The following is a 25,125-nucleotide window of genomic DNA, read 5'->3' on the forward strand; positions in this document are numbered from 1 at the left end:
AAACCCAGCAGAAGACTCTCTGTGGCATGATGGGAAGATGCAGTGGACTGTGCCACCTACTCACCCAAACAGAGGTATCCTCACGGCTGCAGTAAATATTGGGCATCAATCCCTCTCTCCTTTGCTACCAGGGTGGAGGGAAGCCCAAACAGTTTGGAGAAAGAGAGCCTTAGGCCTTTGTCTCTGCTTCTCTGGGAAGAAAGGGCAGGGGGGCCTGTCCTAACCACTCCAAACAATCTGGCTCTGCATCTCCCAAATCTGGCTCTGCTCATGGATGTTTATCCTGTTCTGTTATGCTACTTATTTAGATAGCTGAATATTGTATGGGGACTACAGAGAGACCCCTCCTGGTGATCCCTGAACTGTATCTCGGGGATGGGGTGCATGGGGAAGAGGGCTGGGTGATAGTGAGAAGGGGCGGGGGCTGGGGCCTGTAATTGACAGGACCCCCCAGCGTGCCAGGAGTTCCATGCCAGCTTATACAATTTCTCTGGCCCAGGATGATCATCTTGTCTGACCTCCTGCATGTTGCAGGTCACAGAGTCTCACCCACCCACTCCTGTAATTGACCTCTGGATAAGTTCCTGAAGTTATACACTCATTATATAAAGATTTCAACTGACACAGCATCTACCATTTACCCTGGTTTTAACCTGGCAGTGACCTGTGCCCTGTGCTGCAGAGAAAAACAAAATGCCCCCCAGGTTCTCTGCCAATCTGACCCAACGGTAAATTCTTTCCCATCCCCAAATATGGCAGTCCGTTGGACCCTGGGCATTTTGGCAGGGCCCACCAGCCAGACATCTGGGAAAGAATGCAGAGCCCTTCTTATCTAGTGTCCCATCACCAGCTATTGCAGATTTTGGCTACTAGCAGTCGTAGACTGGCTACCTGCCAGCGTGGGTAGTCTCATCATACCATCCCCTCCATACAGTTAGCAAGCTCAGTCTTCAAGCCAGTTAGGCTTTTTGCCCTAACTGTTCCTCTTGGAAGGCTGTTTCAAACGTCTCTCCTCTGAGAGTTAGAAACCTTCATCTAATTTCAAGCCTAAATTTGATTGCCAATTTATATCCATTTGTTCTTGTGTCAACACTGGTGCTTAATTTAACTCCTTTCCCCCCGGTACTTGTCCCTCTGATGTACTATAGAGAGCAACCTTATCTCCCCTCAGCCTTCATTTCTTTAGGCTAAACAAGCCAAACTCCTTGAGTCTCCTCTCAGAAGGTAGGTTTTCCTTTCCTTTGATCATCCTTGAAGCTCTTTTCTGCAGCTGTTCCATTTTGAATTTGTCTTTCTTAAACATGGGAGAGCAGAACTGCATGCTGTATTCCCTTAAATCCTAGTCTAGACAAGCCACAGATGTTCAGGTTTACATTGACCACAAAGTTCAGTGATTCCTAATTTGAACTGCATTGCAAACTGATCATATAATGTCCTGATGAAAATGAGATCCACTTGCAACATCATTTGAGCCACCTGGTGAGAGTTTGGATTGCAAGAGAAGGTCATCTGCATTGGGAAGTGCCTGGCCATCTGCTCCTTACTCTCTTGAGTGTCAGCCCAGAGCAGCAACAGAGTCTTCAGAACCCAAATGCAAGACACATGGATTCACTTGGCAGATCTGACCAGAGCATGTTCTCAGCAGGGCAGACAGCCAGCCCCGGGCCCTTAAGGAAAGGTTGGGAGACAGCTCCCTGCTCCTGGAAGGGATGGAGCCTTTGACAGAAGGGTCAGGGTTGTAGCTAGGCAGCTCTCAGCACGGCCCGGATAGTGCTGCGCAACGTTCCGGCAGTGATTTAAAGAGCAGTCACAGAGACAACAGATATGAACTCCAACCCCTTTTGTATCACCAGACCCTGGGGCAGTTGCCCTCCCCCCGCCCCCGCCCCCATTGGCAAGCCTGCTGTTCCAAAAGACTGAGGTTTGTTTTGTGAGGCATTCACAAGCTCCTTATTCTGATGCTTTAGTTTTGCCTGTAACTAAGAGATGTGGTCAAATCAAAACCCTGAGTCTGAACTGTGGAACTGAATCAAAACTTCCTACCTCTGCAGTTGGAGGAGTTGAAACTGTGGAGTTGAACAACACTGATCCTGAGGTGTTGACTCCCACATCAAAACTTTGTTATGGCTTGAAGTGTTTTGGAATTAGCCTGTTCTAGAAAAAGCTTTGAGCTGCAAATTCTGCCCCAAGCTCAGTTGGAGTTCAGATCCACTGTTTTATTTTAGACCACTAATGCATGGTTTGATGTTTGTTTTTGTACAAGTAATTGACTGACATCTAAGGACTGTATTTTCAATACCTCTTTTAGGGAAACAGTTTGGGATATACATCTGAGTATGCATGCCATTACCTGCATATCTGAAGGTGCAAATCCAAGACAAGTAGCTAAATGGACATGTGCTGAAACTTGTGCCCATGATTCATTTTGCATTGCAAAATTGGACACAAGAAGAGAAGCCGACCCATAGCTGTCTGAAAATATACACCACAAAAAGCATGAGATTTGTGTAAAGTGACTCCGAAGGATTTCATATCCATGTCAGATCATAGAATAATGTGATGTTTTTAAAAACTGTGTGCTGAAAATAAATGCACTGTATTGGTGTATAACATTTGAAAAGAAGATAATAGATTCACTCTTGCTTTTTATCAAAAGGTACAATAAATCTGAAAGAACTCAAAAGTGAAATTGCAGAACTATTAACTGTGGCTTGTAATCATCTTCTGTACCAAATGACTGGAAGATAGCTAACATAATGCCAATCTTTTAAAAGAGCTGTAGAGGTGATCCTGGCAATTATACCGGTAAATCTAATGTCAGTACTGGGCAAATTAGTTGAAACTATAGTAAAGAACAGAATTGTCAAACACATAGATTAACATAATTTGTTGTGGAAAAGTCAACATGGTTTCTGTAAAGTGAAATCCTGGCTCTTATATAAAGTAAGCTGTCATGGGATAAGAGGGAAGGTTCTCTTATAGATCGATAACTGGTTAAAAGATAGGAAACAAAGGATAGGAATAAATGGTAGGTTTTCAAACAGAGAGAGGCAAATGTTTATTATTTGGATATTGAATTCCAAGGCAAACTATGAAGAGCTTCAAAAAGATCTCACAAAACTAGGTGGCTAGGCAACAAAATGGCGAATTATGATAAATGCAAAGTAATGCATATTGGAAAACATAATCCCAACTATACATACACAAAATTATGGGGACTAAATTAGCTAGATTAGATTAGAGAGATCTTGGAGTTGTAGTGGATAGTTCTCTGAAAACATCCACTCAATGTTCAGTAGCAGTCAAAAATAAAAAATAGAATGTTGGGAATAATTTTAACAAGGACAGAGAATATTTTGCCTCTATATAAATCCATGGTACATCCACATTTTGAATATTGCATACAGATGTGGTCATCACATCTCAAAAAAAGATATTTTGGCATTGGAAAAAGTTCAGAAAAGGGCAACAAAAATGATTAGGGGTTTGAAACAGGTCCCATATGAAAAGAGATTAAAAAGACTGAGACTTTTCATCTTAGAAAAGAGGAGACTATAGGGGGATATGCTAGAGGTCTATAAAATCATGAATGGTGCAGACAAATAGGTAGCAAGTTTAAAACAAACAAAAGCAAGTATTTCTTCACACAACATACAGTCAGGGCTCGTCTACACTGGCCCCTTTTCCAGAAGGGGCATGTTAATTTCAGCCATCATAGTAGGGAAATGCGCGGGGGATTTAAATATCCCCCGCGGCATTTAAATAAAAATGTCCGCCGCTTTTTTCCGGCTTTTAGAAAAGCCGGAAAAGAGCGTCTACACTGGCCCCGATCCTCCGGAAAAAGCGCCCTTTTCCGGAGGGTCTTATTCCTACTTCCAAGCCGGAAAAAAGCGGCGGACATTTTTATTTAAATGCCGCAGGGGATATTTAAATCCCCCGCGCATTTCTCTACTACGATGGCTGAAATTAACATGCCCCTTCCGGAAAAGGGGCCAGCGTAGACGTAGCCTCAATGTGTGAAACTCCTTGTCAGAGGATGTTGTGAAGACCAGGACTTTAACAGGGTTCTAACAAGAACTAGATAAATTCATGGTGGATAGGTCCATCGATGGCTATTAGCCAGGATGGATGGGAATGATGTCCCTAGCCTCTGTCAGAAACTGGGAATGGGTGACAGGGGAGGAAACACTTGATTACCTGATTTGTTTATTCCCTCTGGGAAACCTTGCATTGACTACTGTTGGAAGACAGGATACTGGGCTAAATGGACCGTTGGTCTGTCCCAATATGTCCATACGTATGTTCTTATATATTTTGTGGTATGCTTTACTGTATTGTGCAAACTATTAATATTCATAAAAATATAATTCTTTACTTCCCACAGTTGTTGGCATTTGAAGTATCAATAACTTTTTCAGCAGATTAAAAACTACTTTAAAATTCAAACACCTACAACCTCCAACATAATGTAAACACAAACATTCTGGACAGGTACTATTTGATATAATTCATTGTGCTCCTGTTTCAATCAACTAAAGATTGAGGCATTATTTGCATATCATTCTCCATTTCTCTTTCTAGGATGTAGAGATGAGATGTTATGCACAGCATTGTTTAAAAAAAATAAAATTGCTTTAAGAATGTTATAGGTGTTTAAATAATAAAATTGGACTCATTCTTGAATATTGTATTACTTAGTGAGAGAACAGGAAGCCTGGTATTTTAGTGAAATGCATGCTTTTATTGTTTAGTAAAACACTTGGTAAGGCATACTTGGGTAATGCAAAAACTTTAAAAACAACGGATGGTCCAGAATCATTGGCACCGGAGTTGATTGTAGAGGTGGGTTCCTGGGTGAGTGTGACTGAGGTGTGCTGCGTGGTTGCAGGAAAGAATTTGTTTGAGGTTAGGGGTTGTCTGTAGGTGAGGACTGGCCTGTCCTCCAGGTCTGTGAGAGTGAGGGATTTTTTTCCAGGATAGGTTGTAGATTGCTAGTGATGCACTGGAGATGTTTAAGCTGGGGGCTGTAGCTGATATGACTAGTGGTGTTCTGTTTTTTTGTTTGTTGGTCCTATCTTGAAGAAGCTGATGCCTGGGTACTTGTTTGGCTCTGTCAGTCTGTTTTTTCTGGATAGGCCGCTACATTCAACACCCTAATGACATCAAAAGTTAAGTATCGGGCACTTACAGCCCTGTCTATTAACTTCATTTAGCACAGACATGCTAAATGGCAAGATTTTTTCTTCTTCTCTTTCCCTCCCTATCCCCTCTTTGTCTGCTATTTATTTGTACCTCTGGACCCCTTGCTCCATTCATCTGAAGAAGTGGGTTGTGCCCATGAAAGTTCATGATACTGTCTACATTTTTTGTTAGTCTCTAAGGTGCCGCAGGACCGTTCATTGTTTTTTAAGCTTTTCAGTTAGGGTATGTCTACATGCCAGGGTTATTTCGGAATAACTGATAGTATTCTGAAATAACATATTCCTTGTTTACAATACAAGCAGTTATTTTGACATAATGTCAAAATAATGTCGAGCTGGAGGACTTCTTACTCCGATTCCTATAACCCTCATTTTACAAAGAGTAAGGAAAGTCGGAGGAAGAGTATTCTTTCTTAGACTTCCTGCTGTATAGACAGCGCCAAAAGCTGAAATAAACTATTTCAACTTAAGTTATGCAGTTGACATAGCTCAAGTTGCATAGCTTATTTCAGCTTTAGCCCTGCTGTGTAGACATGACTTTACAGACTATGGGTATGTCTACACTAACTCGTTAATTCAAGCGAGGTAGGCAAATGAGGCGACCGGAGTTGCAAATGAAGCCCGGGATTTAAATATCCTGCGCTTTATTTGCATGTTCCCGTCCGGTTGCCATTTTGAAATTTCACTAGCTCGAACTCACTGCCGTGTGGCTACACACAGCAGTGAAACGTTAATTCGAACTAAGTCCTTAGTTCGAATTAACTGTTACTCCTCGTGGACTAGATGATGGGCAAAATTTTGTTTCTACTTACTCCGTGGTTAATCCAGAGTTGCTGCAGTTACTCTGGATTAACCATGGTGTAAATGGAAACAAAATTTTGCCCATCATCTATCTTTTGTGCACCTTAGGTATGCAAGCCAAAAATCTGGAATTCTCAAGTTGAATTACACATTGCCACACAGCAAGAGCTATTCATGTAAAATGTTCTACTTCAGCTCACCAAGAGGGTTTATGATTGTTTGTCTATGAAGCTGAAAATTTTTTCATTTTTAAAATTTGTCTTGACCTGTTTCTGTGCAAAGAGATCTACCAAATTAGTCTCCATTTCCTGGCTCATAACTGTATTTTATATTCTGCCATAAATATACACATAATATTTTACAAAAACAACCTTGAATCAATGCTGGTAGTAAATGGCTCCAAAATGCTTACATAGTAATAGTAACAAAATAACAATCCTAAACTCAGTTTATGTAATCTTTTCATAATTACACTGTGCGCGGTTTGATAATGTTTTTGCTTTGCCTATGGTTTAGGCTAACAGGCCAAAACTTCAAAAATGGATTCAGTATTTGCAGCCTTGATTTGTGCCTACAGATCAGGCTGAAGGACAAGACATGTGCTTCAGCCAACAGTATCAACCCAGCCATGTCTCCTAGCAGTGAGAAAATCTCCCTCATCCCTAGTGGCTCTCCTAAATGATAGAAAAATAGCTAATCCCCAACTGGAAAGTGGATTTGCCAGTTTCCCAAAGGTCATTAGTATAATAAAGCAGGAAAGTGCAAGAAAGAGACAAGCTAGCTGAAGCAAAAGATACAAAGATGTGTAGGATCAGATTTGAAAATAGCTTAACTCCTATTTAGACACCTAAAGAGAAGTGGGTAAATTTTCAAAACTGTTTCCCGTGGGTGGTGAGCACGTCTGAACATCTGTCCACTTCATTTTGGTGTCTAAATGGGACCTGAGTGTATTCAAAAAAATCTGACTCGGAAGGGAAGGGAATGCAAAAGACGTCTCAGTGACAGAAATATGGGCTCTGATCCTGCTCCCAGTGCCTTCCGTCATGCAAGATCAGACCCATAGTTCTCAAGTAATAACTGAAATCTGAAATAAGACCTATTCAAAGCCTGGAAAGGCAGCTGTGGAATAGAATAAAATTCAGAAATCAGCAAAATCGTATTTAAAAGGACTAATCAGTCTCATTTTTTGCCAAATACAGTTGCAGTCATTGATGTTCCTTCTAATGAGGATGAGTTAAGTTTTTTAAAAAGGCAAATAAGGAGGCTGCTCATAAATCTAGAGACATGACATTGAACTAAGTATCACTTTATCAAATTAAAGAGAAAGAACTGCAAATAACTCAGTGACAGCATAGAATAACAAAGGGGCTTAGTTGCAGTCTGAAACACTCCACACATTAAGAAAATCCAGTTAGATATAAATCACCCAAATGGGTCATTATGCAATAAAAATAATAAAAGGTTGGAAATAAGATAATTAATTACATGGAATATCAGGATGTTAGTCAAGTCAGAGGACAGGAATCCATATGACTGACTAGTATAAAATATGAAAGAAAAATGTAGTAGTACTGTATAGGTGATAATGCAGAATCCTGATCAGAGAAGGTGGCTGAAGATTTATTTTTAATGCTTTGGAAACTTTTGTAACCAGACTGAAATTTGTTGTTGAAGGATTTAAAAGGACCATCTCAAGCTTCTTTTGCTATTTTTCTACTTTTACAGAAAAGGGATAAAGGGAGAAATCAGTTTTACAATGAAAATGTCAGAGATCACCAAAGGAATTAATACGTTATGAAATAATAATGTAATCATAGCATGTCATCTTTATTAAAAATAGGGATTGAAACTGTTTAAAAATTAATTGTGATTAATCGCATTGATTTAAAAATTAATTGCAATTCATCACATGATAAATTGCACTGTGGACAATAATAGAATACCATTTATTTAAATATTTGTAGCTAATTTCTACATTTAGTAGTATATTGATGTCACTTACAACACAGAATACAATGTATACAGTGCTCACTTTACATTTATTTTTATTACAAATGTTTGCACTGTAAAATATATATATATATTTTTTAATTCACCTAATATAACTACTGCACTGCAATCTCTTTATCATGAAAGTTGAACTTGCAAATGAAGAATTATAAAAAAAAAATCCTTCAAAAAATAAAACAATGTAAAACTTCAGAGCCTAAAGTTCACTCAGTTTCACTTCTCATTCAGCCAATCACTCAGATAAACAAGTTTGGTTGCAATTTGCAAGAAATAGTGTTGCCTACTTCTTATTTACATGTCACCTGAAAGTGGGTATTTCCATGGCACTGTTATAGCTGGTGTCACAAGATACTTACCTGCCAGATGTCCTAAAGATTCATATATCCCTTCATGCTCCAACCACTCTTTCTGAGAACATGTGTTCATGCTGATGATGGGGTTCTGCTTGATAATGATCCAAACCAGTGGAGACAGATGCATGTTCATTTTCATTATCTGAGTCAGATGGCTGACAGCAGAAGGTGGATTTTCTTTTTTGGTAGTTCGGGTTCTGTAGTTTCTGCATTGGAGTGTTGCTCTTTTAAGACTACAAAAAGCACTACAGTATTTCCATGAGATAAAATTGAAAAATACTATTTCTCATTTTTACAGCACAAAGATTTGCAATAAAAAAATCATATAAAGTGATCATTGTACTCTTTGTATTCTGTGTTGTAATATAAATCAACAGATTTGAAAATGTAGACAAATTTACCTAAATATTTAAAAACATTAATTAAATATTCTATTGTTTAACAGAGCAATTAATTGCAATTAATTTTTGAGTTAACCACATGAGTTCACTGCAATTAATTGCCAGCCCTATTAAAAAACAAACGTTAGTGATCACCTCCCAGCATAAAAGAGTAAAGCGTGATTACCCTAGTTGTTTCCAATAAGTTGGAAATGAGGTCAGAACTCAGTCTAATGCCTTTAGACATTTTAAAAGACAAAACATAGGTGCTCCAAAATTAATCTCTAGCCTCTGGATCTGAAAAAATGCCCCAGAGCAGACTCAAACAATGTCCCATATATATATATATATATATATATATATATATATATATATATATATAACTACCAAATATAAAAAACTGTATAATTACCAGGGGGCCGACAGCTTTCATGGGCCCCCAGGCAAGGTGTGTGGGTGGAACCAGCTCTGTGCCTCAGAAGGGGCAGGGCGGGGCAGCCAGCTCTCAGTGCTGCTTGGCATGGTGCTCTGGGGCAGATTTAAAAGGCCCGGGGTTCTGGCCATTGCTACTGCTGCCCCTTTGAATTGCCAGGCCCCAGGGCAACTTCCCCCTGACTACCTCTGCAGAATAACAACACGCTACCATGTAGCAAGGCCTGTGTAATTGTTATGATTGTGTTTGCAATTTTATGGTAACTGCAAGCAAATAGCTTGACCAGTTTTGTGCACTTAAGGCAGTGATGATTATGTTCCAAGTCCAAACTAAAAGCTGTAAACCTGCAAACAGGCCAGAATATCCACTTACATTGCTGAAGAAGGAAGGTATGAGGTATCCTTTAAAGATGTGGGAAGCAGGAAAAGGAGGAGGGACAGTTAACTTGAATGATCAGGACAAATAAGGGTAGGCAAGATGCCTAGATGCTGGAAGTAGGAGTGCAGGGGGTGCTGCAGCAACCCCTGATTTGAAATGGTTTCCATTATACACAGGATTTACAATTTGGTTCAGTGGCACTCAGCACCTCCAGTATAAAAATTACTCCGGCACCTTTGGGGCATGTCTAGACTACATCTCTCTTTCGAAAGAGGGATGTAAATTAGACAGATCGAAATGGCATATGAGGTCGGGATTTGAATTTCCTGCACTTCATTTGCATAACTGCGGCCGTGTGTTCTTTCGAAAAAGGGCTTTTCAAAAGTGAAACCACCGTCTAGACGCAGTTCTTTTGGGAAAAAAACCCTTTTTCGAAAGATCCTGTACTCTTGGGATCTTTCAAAAAGGGTGGGTTTTTTTTTTCAAAAGAACCACATCTAGATGGCGGTTTCACTTTCGAAAAACCCTTTTTTGAAAGAATGCACAGTCGCCATTATGCAAATGAAGTGCAGGAAATTCAAATCCTGGCCTCATTTGCCATTTCGATCTGTCTAATTTACATCCCTCTTTCGGAAGAGGGATGTAGTCTAGACATGTCCTTGGCTATACGAGATGTAGCTTTTCTCATTTGAATGACAAGTAGTCCTGTGGTGCCCTAGAGACTAACAAATATATAGGATCATGAGCTTTCATAGGTAAAACCCACTTCAGACAGAAGAAGTTTCCATTTGTATGTTTGTTTAGGACTAATGTCAGAGAAAAGGAGGAGAGAAAGAGACGTGAGGATCAAATGTCAGTGCCTTATGCTGGCAAGTGAAGCTGCTAAAAAGCATGTTGGAATATGGTTTTGCTGTTTCTCAAAAAGATCCAGGAGATGAAGTCCTGTATGCAAAACTGTATATTGCTTTATTATGCTACGACTGTGTCCCCCTCCCTCAGTGGGAAGGGTTTTTTGGTCAAAACAGCAGGAATGAGAGAGTGGTCTGAAGGGATGGAGATATGAGAATTTATACTTGACAAGGCAGGAGCTGGGCTTCACCTCCTCCTGGGACCCGCCTTTGGCCTATTTTTGGGACCAGTTGATCTGATCAGCTGTCATGCTTTTTCTTCCCCCATCTATTTGCATTCTTCTCCAGGCTTTGGAAGGGCCTCTGACCCATTTAAACTGCCTATCCTTCATCCTGTCTTAGTTGCAGGATAGGAGCTGTGTTTTTTCAAGATGTTGCTCGTCTGTTTGAGTATCAGTTTTGGGACTGGAAGGAACTTTTCCCCATGGGCCAAACTTGCTATGGTCAAATGGGTTTCCTTGCAGCGTCATGGAGGCACAGTTGGGTTAAATGGATAGGACATGAAAATTGAATGAGGAATGGTAAAACGCCTTAGCTTGTCCCAACTAGTGGCTGGTGTCCAGTGCAGATAAAGGCTAAAATGATCAGCTTCCAGAAGTGTGTCAGTGGGAGAAGAGGAGACCTGAAGTCCATGCAGACTGACATTTCTGCTTGGTTCACTCTGTCACCTCACCCCCATCATCTCTGGAGGCAGGAAGGTGAAAGGATTCAGAAGTGAGCGGGGCTGTAGATATAGTTTGAACAGGCTCTACCCTGAGTTATTGGTTGTATGGGGGGAGCTCTGTAACCCTGCTCTGGACCCAGTTAAATGCTGACTATGTGAGAGTGGAAAGGGAGCACATGGGACCTCTCCTCAATGTTAAATAGTTAAGCTGTGACCTGCTGCTCAGTCTGACACTTGCTATCAGAGGAGTGTTGTGTTAAGAATTATTTATTAGAATTTTAGGTAATATGCATGTTATTTAAATGTACCATTATGGGCCTCGCTATTGCACTCGCTCAACTAGAACATTCCTCTCTTAAATGCTTTTACATCTTGCTGTCATATGCCACTGAATGACGAAGCAAGGAATTGCAGCTAATCCTTCCCCTGTGTTAAATGACACATCCATTAAACTCTTCATCGGCTGTTCCGCCTTTGCTTATTTGCACCATCCACATGTCAAAATAACTGGTAGAATTTGCACCCCACTGAATTGTATTAAAAATAAAATTAAATTCAGCATATGCGAGAAAATCTGCCCTGGTTCTTTATCTCTTAAGGCAATTTGCAAAGAAAAAGCTGCACAGTACATATCCATAGAGATCACTTTTTTTTTTTTTTTTTTGGACAGTGAAATGCCCCTTTTTTACTTTTATGAAGCTATTGGACCACGAACAGCTCATTAAATCTAAATAAACTTCCAAATACAGCTCTAAGCCATGTTGATCAGTTTCATACTCAATTCATAATCAAGTTATATATACATATCTACTTACGTTTTTGTATTTAAGCACAGTAATAATGTTTTACATTTTTATTGGATTTCTAGAGAAGTTTTATCGTGGATTTGTTAGGCTACTATATTACTTGTCATTGTTTCAATATTCTTGCAGTGACTATAGGTTTGGGTGTAGATATGGGTAATGCCTTACCAAATTCACAGCTATGAAGAATGTGTCATGGACCATGAAATCTGAAATTTGTCTTTTGTGTGATTTTACCCTAGACTACAGATTTCACAGGGGAGACAGTTATCAAACTGAGGGTCCTGACGCAAGAGGGAGTTGCAGGAGGGTCACAGTATTGCCACTCTTACTTCTGCACTGCCTTCAGAGCTGGGAGGCCAGAGAGTGGAGGTTGTAGGCCCACAGTGCAGAAGTAAGGGTGGTAATACCATACCATGCCATCCTTACTTCTGTGCTGTTGGTGGCAGCTGTGCATTCTGAATGCAGTGCCACTACCAGCAGCAGCACTGATATAATAGAAGCAGTATTACAATCACCCTATAATAATCTTGTGACCCTTCTCTCGCATTTCCTTTTTGGGTCAGGACTTGTCAAGGCTCAATTTCAAATTTAATTAGCTGAAATCATGAAAGTTTCAGTTTTTAATGTCCTATGACCATAAAATTGAACAAAATGGATTGTGAATTTGGTTGGGCCTTGGGTTTCTTCCCCAACATCTTCACTATGGGTATGTCTACACTACCCCGCTAGTTCGAACTAGCGGGGTAATGTAGGCATACCGCACTTGCAAATGAAGCCCGGGATTTGAATTTCCCGGGCTTCATTTGCATAAGCCGGGCGCCGCCATTTTTAAATCCCGGCTAGTTCGAACCCTCGTGGAATGAGGAGTACAGCTAGTTCGGATTAGGAAGCCTAATCCAAACTAGCTACTCCGTGCCGTGTGTATCCGCGCAGCACGGGGTTCGAACTAGCTGGGATTTAAAAATGGTGGCGCCCGGTTTATGCAAATGAAGCCCGGGAAATTCAAATCCCGGGCTTCATTTGCAAGTGCGGTATGCCTACATTACCCCGCTAGTTCGAACTAGCGAGGTAGTGTAGACATACCCTATGTGATTATGATTTATCATCAGCATTGTTTGAAGTAGTGTATGTATTGTTGGTGGGTTATCAACATTCATATTTGGTTAATTTTGACCCTTACCTTGAAAACTAAGATTATATTAATGGAAATATTTTAGGCATCAATATCTAAATTCTATCATTTAATTTGCAATTAAGTAGAAATATTTTATAGTATATCTACCATATATTTGAGAGAGTTTGTCTCTGTGTGCATGTGTCTGTTAGTTCAAGAACTCCTCCTAAATGGTAAAAGCTAGGACCACCAAATTTGATATGCAACTTCCTTTTATCATAACTTAAAGCCAGGTTAGAATTTGGTTGTTCCAGGACAATAGGATGTGCCTGGAATACAATTGTTTCTCATAAAAGGGAGGGCTCTGGTAGCAGGGACAGTTATACTGCATAATAACCATGGCGGAAGGCAGGAAGGGACCAGAGATGGGGATTGAGACAACTATAACCCTATTGGGGCAGCAGGGTTGGAGAGTGGGACAGCTATCTACTGTAGATTTCAGAGAGTTTGTCTGTTTGTGTGCATGTATGTCTGTCCCCCAACCAGGGGATATGCACTCCTCCCCCAGTTGTGCCAGCTGTGGTGGCCATGGACAGGTGCTTCTCTCCTTGCCCCAAGCTGCTGGGGTTTCTCTGACAGAGAGGCAGCATTGCGGAGGGTGAGTGGGGCAGGCAGGAGCATCACCCCACCCCCTCACCCTACACACTGCTGCCTTTATCAGCCTCTGTCTGCGAGCTCGGAACCCCAGTGGACCAGGGCTGCTGCCACACTGCGCTGCTGCCTCTGTATCCGAGGAAGCAGCGTGGGGTGGCAGAGGTCTGGAATGCACTTGCTGCAGCCTGCCTCCGGGGACTATTGAATACTTGTGTTAATGCTAACATTTGGTGTGGTTATATGACTATTCAGTTACACACTAACATCCCTAGTTAATAATAAATAACTTTTAGTTAATTAGTAACTTGTAGCTAATCAAGCTACCAAAAAAATAATGACAGTCTAATTAGAGACACAAGGTAAGTGAGGTAATATCTTTTATTGCATCAACTTCTGTTGGTGGGAGAGAAATCTTTCAAGTTAAAAAACTTGACTCTCTCACCAAAGGAAGTTGGTCCGATAAAAAGATACTGTACACATACCTTGTATCTCAGATATCCTGGGACCAACACAGATAAACAACACTGAAAACAGCAAGCAGTGTAATGGCATTCTGAAAGATGTTAGTCAATTTTTTTTTTCTGACCAGTGTTACTCATGATCTAATGAATGTGTTAGTCTTTAAGGTGCCACAGGACTGCTCATTGTTTTTACAGTTGCAGACTGTACACTGCTATCCCTCGGAAACATTTTACAATGAGATTAGGTGCATTATGGAAGCAGAAGTAGCAGATACTGATTTTATTTTTGGTACCATCTAATATTGGATACACTTGGAGGAAGTATAATACCCAAGTAGCTAGACAAGGGCTTGATCATAAGAACATAAGAATGGCCATACTGGGTCAGACGAATGGCCCATCCAGCCCACTATCCTGTCTGCTGACAGTGGGCAGATGCCCACAGGGAGGGAACACAACAGGTAATCCTCACGTGATCTCTCCCCTGTAACTCACCTCCACAGAAACAGAGGCTAGGGACATCATTCCTACCCATCCTGGCTAATAGCCATTGATGGACCTAACCTCCATGAATCTATCAAGTCTTTTTTGAACCCTGTTAAAGTCCTAGCCTTCACCACATCCTCTGGCAAGAAGTTCCAGAGATTGACTGTGCATTGAGTGAAGAAAAACTTCCTTTTGGTTGTTTTAAACCTACTGCATATTAATTTCATTTGGTCACCCCTAGTTCTTATGTTCGGGAATAAGTAAATAGCTTTTCCTTATTCACTTTTCCCATACCTGTCATGATTTCCACACCACACACTCTATCATATCCCCCCTTAGTCTCCTCTTTTCTAAGCTGAAAAGTCCACATCTTTTTAATCTCTCTTCATGTGAGAACCATTCCAAACCCCTAATAATTTTTGTTGCCCTTTTCTGATTTTTTTCTGATCTGTAGTGACCATTTTAAATCACTCTGGACTATCTTTATTTTCTCCAATTGTTGACTGGAGAGAGATTCTTTCATTTTAAAAAATGCATGCACCTGTAGGATTATTTTATCAAGAATGTGAACTTTTTGTTTCTCATCTCCAGATAATTCTAAATACCTTTAAAACCTTAAAACATTCTAAGCTCTTTTTGGCAATGAAAAAAATAATTGAAATGACCAAAACGTTAAATTTTGGAAAGCTATTCAGCCTGCCCAATAGCTGTTTCTGTTGTGGTTTGTAACAGAGCCAAAACAAACTGCTCTTGAAATACGAGATGGAAGCACTATCCACTTCACAGAGTTGTCATAAACCAAAGGATATATTATTCTCTTAATGCATTAATTCTCTACTTGCATAACTCTCATTATCATTAATGAGAAGTATGTGCAACCTCTGTGAGGGGAATATACCATTTTGTTAAATTGGGAGGTCCATTGTGACAGATTTTCTGATTACTCAAATTCAGATTATAGTCACATCATCTCTTTAATATTTTAAATCTCTTTATTGGTCACCATTTTATTTTAATGAAAATTCCCATCATGAGCTACTTTCTTATGTAAGGTAGGGCAAAATATATTAAATATGATGAAGCTGGCTTAACTTCAGCTGGTCTAAACATTTTTTTGTATCTGCATAAGTGTTGGATAGAGGAATTATTTTTGTTGTTAACTGATATATGACAATACAACCCTTATTATGGATTCTGTTATACTGGTGTAAAGTTGCCTGCACCTGCATAGTTTAATCACCTTCCTGTATGGGCATAAATTATGCTATATTTAGGCTTGGTCTACAGTAGACCAGGCAGGTCAGCTTACGGTACGCCATCCAGCTACACAAAACGTGTAATTGGATTTGGTTTACTCAGGGCAGGACTGAGGCATGGGCGAGCCGGTCACCAACTGATGGGGGGCGCCTGATGGCAGCCAGCCAGCAGTGCCCTTCCCCCCACGGCCGTGGGGCCCTACACGGCCCGGCGCGTGCGCCAGCAGCACACACCGGGCCGTGCAGCGCATGTGCCATGCACTCCAGAGGTGGACCCAAAAGGCCTCGGGCCAGCCCTGGGTTTACCTTAAGACGAGCCACCACAGCGTCTACACAGCAGGAGGCTGACGGGAGCACATGCTTCCCTTACTTGGCTTCCCTTACTTGGCTTCCCTTACTCCTCACAGAATGAGGAGTACAGAATGCTGGCGGGGGCTGCCCTCAGCGTTTGACCTGGGCTAAATCGAACATTAGATCAACCTCTGGAGGGTTGATCTTCTCAGTAGTGTAGACATGACCTTATAGTGGTATAATTACAAGCAGAGTAGTAGGGTTGTACTCATTGGTATCTTGTATCCAAACCGCCTGGCATGGCCCCGCCCACACTCTGCCCCCAGAATGCCTGCTGTAGGTGTATTGAGGCAGAGTGTTGCTGCCCTGGAGTGCCCGCCCTCCCCATGCTCCTGGGCTGAGGAGGCTCGGGCCATGCGCCTTCCTCCCTTCCCAGTGCTTTGGGGCCAGGGAGACTCATGCCGCACGCTCTCCTCCCTCCCTGGTGCACCAGGCTGGGGCACATGTGCCCCCTGCCTTCCCCGTGTTGGGGGTCAGGGCTGTATATGGGGCTGGGGGCCTGTCTTCCCCAGCATTAGCTGCACCAACCACCCATGGTTGTACTGCTTAACTATACGAGAAAATTATATCCTGTCCATTTTCAACTGTTGGAATAGTTTAAAGTAGATCAATAGCCTGTAACAGAAGGCGTGGGAACCTATTAAGCCTACCAAATAAAGTCTGAGTTAAGGCCATCACCAGGTTAACTAGTGCTTGCAGAGGGGATGTATTCGGTTTATGTATAGTTTGTCCAGAATCTCTAATCAGAATAAGGATCTATTTTCAATTATTATACAGGACCTGGTGCTGCTACTGCCCTACCCCAACAACCTGACTCAAGATTTTTAAAAATGACTAACGTTGTTGGGCACCTTAATTTTTAAGCACCCCAAAGGCAACACTTGAGCAAGGTCTGAATTCAGAAGGTACTGAGTACCCACTTTTATGGATACTACATTTTGTATCAGCACCCACATCTGTAGCTACGAAGATGAGCCAGGGGTATTCACATCTGCAAATGCGGATTCCCACAGATATAAAATGGAGAGTAATTCTAAATACAAAGTGTATATCACACATCCCTGTCTGCAGAAATGAGCTGCAGATAGCCACATCCACATTATAAAGATAAAGCAGGTATCTTTAGATCTGCAAGCTCTAAAAATCAGGCCTCTTTCAAATGGCAAGTGAGGCACCTCAACGCCTAGTCATGTTGGAATATATTTTAATCTAAGGGTCCTGATCCTGGAACAACTCACTCCTGTGGGTATATTGGCCTGAACAGTCTGTTGAACTTAATTACTCACGTGCGTAAAATCAGATGCATGTTTGCAGGCTCAAACCCTCGGTAGGATTTTTGTGAAACACAAAGCAGATGGAAGTACTGTAGCTTGTGTGTGTCTGTGTGTTTTGCCATGATCCCTATAAGTGCCAGGCTGGATAAATTGCAGCAGTGCTTTAACTATTCGGCTTGTCCTAAAGGACTTTGCCCATTCTGGTGCTCCCCCCCCCCATTCTCCTTCCGAAGGGAAAACTCCTGGCTCAGCTCTGACTTTCGCCGAATAGTGTCCGTGAAGCGGGCCGAATTCTCTGTCTCGGCGCTGGGCTAAGACAGGGCGAAGCCCAGACAGGCAGAGCCGCAGGCGGCTGGACTTTGAACAAGTGCCGGGGGGCTGGTGGAGCAGGTTTCCTCCCCTCCCGACGCCGCTCGGGAATTGCGTCAGTGCTGGGAGGAGGGTCCTGGAGCTCAAGGAACTTTTTTTAAAAATACTCCAAAGCCATCTCCCCCCCTCCCTCCCCCCAGGGCTGTTTGGAAATGGGCTCCAGCTGCTGCCCTGCGCCAGGGCTCGCGCGCCCTTCTCCCCAGCCCTGCGCCGCCCCGCCAGGGCCGTGGCAGGAGGACCGCGCCGGCTGCTGTACCCCGGCCCTGGCGCTGCCGCGTTGCGCTATTTAAACCGCGCTCGGTGCAGCAGCCAGCGGCAGAGCCGAGCCGAGCCCCAGCGGCAGAGCAGCAGCCGAGGATCCAGCGCAGCGCGTGTGCGCGCCGCGGGGGAGCGGGCAGGAGGCGGCCACCGGCTGGGGGGTGTTGAAGGAGCCGTAAGCCCCTCGTCCCCCAGCGCAAGGACGGAGCCGGGGAGGCCATGCCCGGCACTGGGGACTCCTGGCGGGCGAGCCCAGCTGCTGCTGCAGCGGGGAGGCTGAGCTGCTCCTGAGGCGGTGCTGGAAGGGGACATGCGGCACTCAGCCGCCGGCTACTGCTGCGCTTTCACTGCCCGGGTAAGTGGGGCAGGGGAAGGGGGCGCGTGGGGTCACTGGGTAGAGAGGAGCGACCCCAGAGCCTCCCCGCAGAGCCGCGCAGGGGCGCCCAAAGTTGAGGGGAGCTGCAGAGGGGGGCTGGGGGGGTGAGGAAAGGGGGGTCTGGGAGATGGTTGGAGGATGGGGAGTTTAGGGACAAGGAGGAGATGAGAGCAGGGGGTTGGGTGCGGGATGGGGCGGAGTGGGGAAGGGTTTGGAGAATGGGGCAGGGGAGACGAAGCCGTGCTGGGAGTGTGGGATGATGGAGGGGGCTGGGAGTTCCTGCCAACCCTCCAGGATACTCCGGGATTGAAAGATTAATCTTTAATTCAAGATTACGTGGCGTTGACATCTCCAGGAATACATCCAACCACAGTGGGCCACAGGGGGGTGGGAGGAGGAGAGGAGATGAGGTAGGGTTAGGGAAGAGGTGATGGTAGATGGGCTAGGAGACAGGTGGAGGCTGGCAAGTAGGTCAGACTGGGTCGATGAGGAGCAGCCCAGGCACTGGGCCCCAGGCTAATAGGGACAAGAAAAGATGCTGCTCTGCTCCCAAGAGCCGAGTATCCCCTGACGACTGGGGTTGCAGGCTCTGTGCACAGCGGAAGGGTACCTGGCTTGCTGGGGTACCTGCTTAATGCAGGTGGAGTGTGGTTACCCGCACTTGGCAGGGTTCGGAACGTATTTAATTCAAACACCCTTGATACGACGGGGCAGGGCTTTTATAGAAGCCCAGAGCCCACAGTGATTAAAACTTGCACTGGGCGAGAGCTGCACAGTGTGCGAGTCTAATGGCCAGGGCTTCAGGAAGCCAGAGACTGTTTGTGCTGTATTTATCTAAAGGTACCATGTTTAAACCTATCCTGGCTTGGGATGAAATACCAGATGCTGGGAGGTATCTGTGCAAGGAACAGTCATTTGGAGAACAGCTGATGCCTTGGCACTTAATTTTTCATTTGATAAATTCATGTGCTGTGGGTTTTTAACAAACAACCACCTGGCATTGAAAAATCTAATTTTTCCTATATACAATAATATACAGTCCTTAGTCACTGAATGGATTTGTCCCAGTTTTTCTTTTTAAAAGTCTTTTTTTTTTCTGGTGGCATATTGGCTCCATATTCATTCATTCTTCTCTTTACGGTATTTCCAAATCTCCCCTCAACTGCAGTTAATATGAATTTTTAAAATTGTATTCTTAAAAATCAACCTAAAGTTGTACTTAAAAAAAAGATGGTGAGAGTTTATCCTCATCCTCTCTGTTAAATTGTTCTTGGGACAGAAGTGAATATGCTATAGAAACAGACTTCAATGGACAGAGGAACAAAATAAAACTCAAATTTTATATGAGAACTAGCTCACACCAAAGTTTTTTTTTTTACATGATAGTTCTACTGACTGCTAATATGGAATAATGTGGTATTTAATGGTTAAGTACTTCTCACAAAAATGTAAATGAACATTAGAGTCAGAAGAAAATGTTATTTAAACTAAAGGATAGTGTGTGCAGAAAGATTCAGAAAGGAAGACAGATTTCCACTTGTTGAAAGCTTAGCAGTTTGAGTCCTGGTTGCAGTGCTCACCAACAGAACAAAAGTAATTCAAAACAATCTGTTTAAATTCATAATTTAATGTTCTAACAAGCATCTAAAGCTGTGATAATGTCTAAATAGTTTCACAAAGAGGTCAGACATATAATGGCTGTGTCTAGACTGGCAAGTTTTTCCGCAAAATCATCTGCTTTTGCGGAAAAACTTGCCAGCTGTCTACACTGGCCACTTGAATTTCCGGAAAAGCACTGACGATCTCATGTAAGATCGTCAGTGCTTTTCCGGAAATACTATGCTGCTCCCATTTGGGCAAAAGTCTTTTTCTGAAAGACTTTTGCGCAAAAAAGCCAGTGTAAACAGCACAGTACTGTTTTCCGCAAAAAAGCCCCGATCGCGCAAATGGTGATCGGGGCTTTTTTGCGGAAAACCGCGTCTAGATTGGCCACGGATTCTTTTCCGCAAAAAGTGCTTTTGCGGAAAAGCATCCTGCCAATCTAGATGTGCTTTTCCGAAAATGCTTTTAACAGAAAACTTTTCCGTTAAAAGCATTTTCAGAAAATCATGCCAGTGTAGACGTAGCCTATAGTGATTAATCAGTCTTCATCCTGCATAAAACTTTCAAAAGCCAAGTCTGGGAGCTTACATTTATAACTTTGTTGGACACTAAAAATCATGGTCTTAATAAAGAGGCTGAATTTATTACACAGTTTGTAACCCACTAACCCCCCCTACTTGTTCTATGATGATAGAGGCATTAATGAGCCACTTTACCTTGAATGGTCCCCTAGAGCAGCGTTTCCCAACTGCTGGTCCACAGAGCAGCACTGGGCCGTGAACTCCTGCCTCCCAGGCAGTGGTATACTGCCAGCCATTCCCCCAGGTGGGCTCCACTGGGGAGCACAGTAGTGCCTGCATGATGCGCACCAAGAATTTGAGGCCCACCCAGCTGCTCAGGGGTGGGGTCATGTGGCAGGTGCCAGCCCTAACTTCAGCCCTTCCCCAGGGCTGGAGCTGCAGGCCACGTGGCGGGTGGCAGCTGCTCCGGTGGCCCCAGTTGGGGCCAGAGCTGGAGCTGTGGGCCGTGTGGTGGACAGCCAGTGGCTGCTCCAGAAGTCTCAGCTGAGGCCAGAGCTGGAGCTATGGGTCATGTGGCCAGAGCTGGAGCTGCGGGAAAGTGAAGTGAGAGGGTCACGCTGGTGAGTGGAGGGCGGTGCATGGGCAGCCCAAGGCCCATGTGTAGGGAGAGCTGCTGCAGGGCAAACCTCCAACGCTGAAGAGGAGGCTGGAGCCACATCGCTGGTCCTTCATGCACCGAGTGTGGATCCCGGCCCCGCCAGGCTGCAAATAAATGAACATGCAAATAAAATGTTATCGGTCCGCCAAAAGTTTGTGAGTTGGTTTACTGGTTCATGGTATAAAAAAGGTTGGGAACCACTGTCCTAGGAAGATGCAGGACAATGTAGCACTTTAAAGACTAACACGTGATAGCATAAATTATATTTCTGGATGCGCAGGAATATGTGTTCTTGATCTTATAACTCACTTGGTTAGGTCCAATAATGGTATCAGCAGAATGAATATGTGGACAAAGCTGGCAGCAGGGTTTGTTGCAAGGGAAGGTACCAGGGTTGGTATTAGTGTGGTATGTCCTGTGGTTGTTGGTAAGAATCATCTTGAGGTTAGGTGGTTGTCTATAGGAGACTATGGGTCTGTCTCCCAGAGCCTCTTGGAGTATGCTATCCTGTTCCAGTATAGGCTGTAGTTTATTGATAATGTGTTGGACAGGTTTAAGTTGGGGATTGTAGGTGATGACAAGTGGTGTTCTATTGTTGGTATTCTTGGGTCTGTCTTGAAGTAGATGTTTTCTAGGTATCTATGAACAGAAAGTGTCCGTCTGCTATGTACATTGGACAAACATCTCAGACACTTCGCCAAAGGATTAATGCCCACAAAACAGATATCAGACAAGATCACAAAGAAAAAACAGTTTCTTGCCATTTTAACCAGAAAGGACACTCTCTGAATGACTTAACCACCTGCATTCTGCTACAAAGACCTTTTACATCTGCACTTGAAAGGGAATCCTCTGAACTGTCATTCATGTTAAAATTCGACACTCTCCGAGAAGGAATGAACAAACACTCAAACTATCTTACCCATTACCAAGATAGCTTCCCCAATTATCACCTCTAATACCATTAGCTCACAGACATCCCACTCTCCCCACCTCTAATATCATCAATTCAGAGACACTTACCTTCCTTCCTTTCCCTCCCCCCCCCCCCCCCCCGCTGCATCCCCCTCCTGTTCTGAAATGTGATTTGTCCTTTTCATATGTGTTCATTTTTTTTTTAATTGTATCCTTTGGTATATATGATTGTGACTATTTTCTTCCACTATTTGATCTGAGGAAGTGGGTCTGGCCCACGAAAGCTCATCATCTAATAAACCATCTTGTTAGTCTTTAAAGTGCTACGTTGTCCTGCATTTTGCTTCAGCTACCCCAGACTAACACGGCTACATTTCTATCACTGTCCTAGGATACATGTTAACAACTTTTGCAAAACTGTTCTACCTTGTATTTTGTCTGCACTTAAAAATTAAAAGCACAGTCACTCACTGCCTCCAGTAGGAGAGTAGCTAACTGCACTGGAAACCCTGTGCTCCCAATGTTACTGCCTGGTTTACACTGGTGCTTTACAAAAGGCTGTAACTTGCACTTGGCTGGGGTGTTTTTTTCACATCCCTGAACCAGAAAGTTGCAGTGCAATAAAGTGTCAGTGTAACCATAGCATTAGCTTTGACAGTATGAGGGCATGTCTACACTAGGGGTATGTCTACACTACCCCGCTAATTCGAACTAGCGGGATAATGTAGGCATACCGCAATTGCAAATGAAGCCCGGGATTTGAATTTCCTGGGCTTCATTTGCATAAGCCGGGCGCCGCCATTTTTAAATCCCGGCTGGTTCGAACCCCGTGCCACGCGGCTACACGCGGCACGAACTAGGCAGTTCGAACTAGGCTTCCTAGTTCGAACTACCGTTACTCCTCGGAGCTAACTGCACTGGAGTTAGTGCACTGCACTCCTCGGAGGAGTAACGGTAGTTCGAACTAGGAAGCCTAGTTCGAACTGCCTAGTTCGTGCCGCCTGTAGCCGCGCGGCACGGGGTTCGAACCAGCCGGGATTTAAAAATGGCGGCGCCCGGCTTATGCAAATGAAGCCCAGGAAATTCAAATCCCGGGCTTCATTTGCAATTGCGGTATGCCTACATTATCCCGCTAGTTCGAATTAGCGGGGTAGTGTAGACATACCCTCGGAGATTATTTTGAAATAACTAAATTTGAAATAGTAACTCTCGAAAAACACAATCAAATTGAGTGTCCTCACTATGGGGAAGCCTCAAAATTAGTAGAAAGCAGGCTCCGTTATTGTGGACACGCTGCCTCAACTTAGAGCCCCAGGAAGCACTAGGGAGTAATTACTTCAAATTACTCTGGGGAGTAGTTATTTCGAAATAGTAGCAGCGAAGTGTCCATGCTTAACTATTATAACTATTTTGAAATAAGCATTAATCCCTGATGAAAGCAGGAGTACAGATTTTGAAATAACAAGTTCTGCTTATTATTTTGAAATAAGGGGGGTTATTTTGAAATAACTCCCTTGGGTAGACCAGGGCTGAGTTCCTTTCCCAGACCTGAGGAAAAGCTCGGTGTAACTCAAATACTTGTCTTTCTCATGAACAGAAATTGGTCCTATAAAAGAGATTAACATTTCCTTAGAGAAATAAAGTGGGTGAGGTAGACATTTAGCCATAGTTCATGCACATACTATTGATGTAACAGTTCAGGTTTCTACTGGTTTGGACTTTGGCTTTTTGTATCCTCTTAAATTTAAATGTATGACTATGAAAAAAATTAAAATATTAATTTAAAAATAAAGAAATATGATGTGTTGTGAGATTACAACACAAATTATGATTCAGTGGGACTTTTCTTCCTTGAGCCTATTTGCACGCAAACAAGAATCTACCTTGTCCAAGTGTAAATGAAATTTTCTGTGTAGGAGAGAGAACATACAAAGCATGGTCTTAAATGGAAATTATAGCTGAATGAAGGCATCAGTGGAAAAGAACTGTTGTGCATGAATGCAAGGATCTGCAATAGTGGTCCAGGAGTTAAAAGAACAGTGGTACAGGAGAAAGCATTTAATTGACAACCTGATAAACAACCTGCTTGTTTAATTGGGATGACTGCTAGGGAATGCATTACACATAATGCATTTCTGTGCTTCTAAACACTGCATAAATGGCGCACCTAAGTCTGCTTAAATAAGTCTAGTGTTGACTCCAAACATATTCACAACAGTTATCAAGTGTGAGTTGCTGTTTGCTAGCATAATTTTCCCATTATGTAGTGCCCTTTGTTCTTCACATGCTATTTCCCTGTTTATGGCTGCTAAATGAGTCAAACATGCCTTAGCTGCTTTTTTTTTTAATTACTGTTTTGCAGTATGATCTTTTTTTAAAGCAATCCAATAAATAAAAGTGAATTTGAGATGCAATTATTTTATAAATCTGCTTTTAGTTATATGTAAAATTAATGGCATATTAAGTTCAAAGAATGTATTGTTTCTTTTTTCATTAAAAAATTGTTCCATGTTGTATATTATGTCTTTGGTAGTAGAGTATGAGCCAGATTCTCTTCTTAATTATGTTGAGAGTAAATCAAGAAGATTTTATTTTACTTTAATAGATTTACACTTCATTTCCACTAGTGTAATAGGAGTGTTTAGAAGAGGGACAATTGAAATATTTCTCAGCTGTCTGTAAGTCTGGTCCAGTTTCATCATTAGTAACTGCATAGAGAATAAACTTAAAAAACAAATAGTCTGGTAGCACTTTAAAGACTAACAAAATATGTAGATGGTATCATGAGCTTTCATGGACACAGCTCATTACTTCATATGATCCTGAAGAAATGGGCTGTGCCCATAAAAGCTCATGATAATATCTACATGTTTTGTTAGTCTTTAAAGTGCTACCA

The 25,125-nt window shown here is 42.7% G+C and overlaps 1 protein-coding gene across 8 annotated transcripts in view; it reads left to right on the forward strand.

Moving 5' to 3' along the window:
* The window catches only part of SULF2 (sulfatase 2), a 322,126-nt gene that overhangs the window by 185,955 nt on the left and 111,046 nt on the right, over positions 1–25,125 (forward strand). Inside the window, exon 1 of one of the 8 annotated variants that reach the window (XM_075901573.1) lies at positions 18,020–18,512. The exons of the other annotated variants lie outside the window; for them this stretch is intronic. The gene's annotated coding sequence lies outside the window, so the exon portion shown is untranslated. Of the gene's footprint in view, positions 1–18,019; positions 18,513–25,125 lie in introns of those variants that run through there. 8 annotated transcript variants of the gene reach the window in all.

This window comes from Pelodiscus sinensis, chromosome 18 (assembly GCF_049634645.1).
Source record: "Pelodiscus sinensis isolate JC-2024 chromosome 18, ASM4963464v1, whole genome shotgun sequence".
NCBI classification, from domain to species: domain Eukaryota; kingdom Metazoa; phylum Chordata; order Testudines; family Trionychidae; genus Pelodiscus; species Pelodiscus sinensis.